At 48.8% G+C, this 4,262-nt stretch overlaps 1 protein-coding gene across 1 annotated transcript in view; it reads left to right on the forward strand.

Annotated features, from left to right (window-relative positions):
- Window positions 1-3,709: 3,709 nt before the first annotated feature.
- Window positions 3,710-4,262, forward strand: part of AMOT (angiomotin) — a 96,571-nt gene continuing 96,018 nt past the window's right edge. The window contains exon 1 of the mRNA XM_019521516.1: window positions 3,710-3,810. The gene's annotated coding sequence lies outside the window, so the exon portion shown is untranslated. The remainder of the gene's footprint in view (window positions 3,811-4,262) is intronic.

Raw genomic sequence — 4,262 nt, forward strand, 5'->3', positions numbered from 1 at the left:
CTGGGTGCGGCCCTCCAGCCAATTTGTGACCCATCCGACATGCTTGAACCAGCGCGGAATCAGGAGAGCTGGGGTCAGTACCTCACCCAGTCCCAGTTGAACTGGGAAGCCTCACAGGGAGTGAGACTGAAGCCGGAGATCCACACTGATGTGAGTCACTGTCCAGAGAAAGGGAAGGGTCAGATCTCTGCACCTAGCTCTGCACCCGAGCTGGGAGTCAGCTGATCAAGGCTTGGTTGTTTCCTCCATAGGGATCAGGAGCCTCAGCTGTGCAGCTGAGATCACACCTGATTGGAGCAGAAAGTTGGCAGGAGAGACCAAGAAGCCCTGGGAACTAAGGCAAGGCAGTGAACAGACACTGAAGTGAGCCAAGCATTGGACAGATGAGGAGTAGCTGAACTGCTCACTTTTAGTTATCCTTATAAGGGACAGACTCTTGGGTATCCCCGGAGCTAAATCTGGCACCTACAGCAACAAGGCTGGGTGAAGATAGGACTTAAAGTAATTAAATCCCCAGAGGTATGAGGCAGGAGTGTAGGGGTTAGAGGAACTCCCAAAATTTGGCCCTTAATATCACTTGGCTGGTCCCGAAGGACACAGTGCTGCACGAGACTGGGATCATTCTTGGTGCTCTGCCCCTGCTCAAGGATTGACTGTTTCCAGACGAAACATCACTGCCTCTAAATTTTCCATCAAAGTCATGGCAGGTAAGACTAAGCAAGGGCAGGAGCAGTCCCTCTTGGAGGAGGGAGTGAGTTAAACCTTTCCACAGCCAGAGGCCAAGAATTACCCAGTCACCAAGACTTACTATCCTTTCACAGGTGGCAACTGTGACACTGACAACGGGCTTTGTCTTAGGCAGCAGGGAAAATATACACTCAGATTGTATTTTTAAATAAATAAATAGAATTGTCTACTGAATCCAGGGAGAAAAATGAGAAATACAGTTGAAATAATTAAACTACCATGTTTCTCCTCGCCCTCAATCACCCAGGTCCCCAGACCAAGCAGGAGCCATGTAGACATTTGCTGAGCTTGCTTTTAGCTATTATTCATGTTTTGTAGGCTGGGATGCAGACCTCCCACAGCAGCACTGCAGAGGCAAAGAAAGGAGCAAGTCTGTGATCCAGAGAAAGACTATGGATTTTGAAAATCTAATACTATAAAAACAAATATCCAACCAGGATTTATACCAAGCCTTTCTTGTCTGCCTGGTGAGTGAGGCCTAATGACAGCACAATTCATTGGAGTGTCACTCTTGCACTTCTATGTCTTGGATTCCCATGGAGTAACAACAAACATTTCTGATGTGGCTGCCTTCTTGGTATTTACAGTGAAAGGTCAGCATGTGGCCATTAAACACTAAAAACATATTTTTTCTCCATCAAAGCCACCTCCCGAAAAATCAGTCAAAACTTCAGCATGGCTGGAACACCCATAAGCAATGATTTTCAGTGTTAGAGCATTTTGTTGTCTCAGTCTTAATGTTGGTTCAGCACGATTTAAAACATTTCAGTATCTGTGTAGCTTATCTAATTGCTATAGTATTCAAGCCTGTGAAACTCTCTCTGCTGAGAGCTCTGAAGCCTTGCTGTCTCTAGATTTTGATTTGGGATCTTTTTCTTCGTAGGCCATCCCACAACAGAGCAAAAGATACCCATGCAGCCTCACAGAAGAACAAAATAGAGAAAGGGTCCAACATGAGAACATGGAAGAGATCCACTTCATTATCAGCATTTAATTACATTGGTAGGCAAGAGTTCCCAGACATTTGAAACTTTTGGCAAGCCTTATTAGTGTTTTAGCATATAGATATCACTGTAGTCAGATATTTATAAATACCTGGATTAGGTCCCTGTGATGACGACCTCTTATGCTCTGCTGGATTTGTATCAGTTCTAGATGACCCGTATACACTTCATGATGACATTCCTTTAGATATGAATCATCATCCTTTTATGTTTTAATTATATTTACTTAGAATACGATTGGGAGGAAGTGATAGCTCAGTACCACTGAACATTAAATACATATAACTCTGTATAAATAATCCTATAGAAGATCTGTATTAAGGTATGGGGTGCCAAAAAAAGATCACGAGCTGTGGAAGGTATTTTGTGCAGCATATATTTAACAATAGAAACCACAAAACAAAATAAATAGAGAGGAAGAACTGCAGTCCTTGCTGTTGGGAGTTAGCCAACGTTTTAAAATAAAAGTCTTGAAAAGGCTACTGTATTATTTTAGTCTTAGCCTTCGGTGCTGCGTGCGCACCAGCTTAGAGTGAATTCTTTCATTTATGCTGTACTATCAACACAAAACTAAATCTATGAAAACCATTTAGATTCAAGCATACAAACCAAACTCCATCAGGGCAGAAGTGTCAGCACCTTCCTCCCTGAGTCTCTAGAAATGTCCAGTCCATTACAGTGGAAAGAAATGTCCATGTTTTTATATTTATAAATATATTAGACGGTAACAGTTATTGACATGAATGGCACGTGCCCCCGGAGGCTGGGGGGGCACGACGACTGCCCGCAGGTGGCGGTGACGGCAGCGGGGGTGTAGCAGTGACAAGCGGAGAGCTCTCTCAGGTGGCCATGGCGGTGTCGGTGGTGGAGCAGATTGGGCGGGGGGGCCAGCACTGAACAGTGGTCAGTGACCACCTGCAAATGCCACCGGTGGTGTTGGTGGCAAGGGGGATGGTGGTGAGGGGTGACTGCCCGCAGGCCCTGCCAGCAGTGTCAGTGGTGCTTCTGTCAGGGGGTGCATGTGCACCTGTGTGCACCCCCTACGTATTGCCAGTGGTAGGGCATGTCTCCCCCTGTATAAAGCACCGTGCAAAGCAATGTCACACTGACAACAAACGATCATAAGCAGAAGGCTTTCTGCCCGACTTCAGACTAACATGGCTAACTACCTGTCTCCAGTCATGGGTAACATCAGTACTGCATCAACTGTGTGCACACGGTCGCTTGGTTAAGCACCATTAGATGTGAAAACCTGACTTGTACAGTCCTTACTGTCCTCTGACGAGTCCACCATCAAATAATGTCATCTGCCGGGGCTGCGATATGGGAAGTGCGCAGGTCTTATACTATCATTAGCCCTGCATTACACCTTCAGGAACCGGCAGTGGCAGCAGCCATATTCCAGTCAGCAGGTTATAGAGCAGACAGACATGAGCGTGCACACTGCCCTTTCCCATTTCTCACTTGATTTCCCTCCGTAGCGCCTCAGACACGTCCATCATCTCAGGTATGCTTTAACCAGCACTTTCTCATCACCAGCATCCCTCCCATTCCCCAGTGCAACTACTGCAGGGAAACAGGGATGTAACAGCTGGGAAGGAGCGGAGCCAGCACCAAGGGAGTTGCCAGCGCCCCAGGAAGAGCTAAACAATTGTCTCAGGCACCGAGATTTGGTGACCTCTCCGTTACTCTGAAACAAATCGCTCCAAGTGCTCTTTGTGCATAAAACCCCCAGCACCTGGTTATTTTTACCATGGACCTTGATTCATTAGGACCTGGCCTGAAGCCCCGAGCCCCACCACACGGCCAGGGCTGAGATGGAAACAGCTTGTGGTGCAGCTGAGAACTACATTTCCCAGCAGGCCGCGCAGCGCAGGCTCGCACCGAGCTCTTCTGGGAGTCCTAGTCGGAGCTGCCTGATGAAAGTTAATAACTGAATCTGGGGTAGGCAGTTCCCAGAGCTCCTCGGTGTCTCTCATTGTTATGCCGCCTTTGTCATCTCCAGGGGAAGAGGCTCAAGATGGATGAATGGGATGCTGCTGGGGCAAGGGCCCATGGGGTAAGGAGCTAGGGCACTGCCCTGTGGGGTGTGGAGGGCAGGAGAGGGTCTCCCTGGTGCTTGGCTGTGCTGTACCTGGCTCCCTCCGGCCGCTGCCTTGGCAGACATCCTCTGCCTGCCTGCTGGGCTGATTGCCCTGCTGATTTGTTATGCGTGGGGCATGCTGCGGGCTCGGAGGCAGGGGGGGCTGCAGGTGCAGCCGGGGAGCAGCCCCCAGCAGCTCAGGGGAAGGAAGAAGGCGCTGCCTGGCTTCGCTGCTGCTGCTCTTTGAACTACTTTGTGTCCACTCACACAAGGGGAGAGGGCTGCGGATGGTGGATGCAGCCACTCAGTCATTCTCCTCCCCCTTCTCCCTTTCCTGGGGTTTAATCTGCAAAGCTTTTGCTGAGACAGGAATGTGCTGTTACCTCCCATGGGGAGAAGAAAGCCCTGCTGGTTTCCTCCCCTCCCCA

The sequence above is a fragment of the Gavialis gangeticus genome, unplaced genomic scaffold, assembly GCF_001723915.1.
Source record: "Gavialis gangeticus isolate Ggan-Ray unplaced genomic scaffold, GavGan_comp1, whole genome shotgun sequence".
Lineage (NCBI taxonomy): Eukaryota > Metazoa > Chordata > Crocodylia > Gavialidae > Gavialis > Gavialis gangeticus.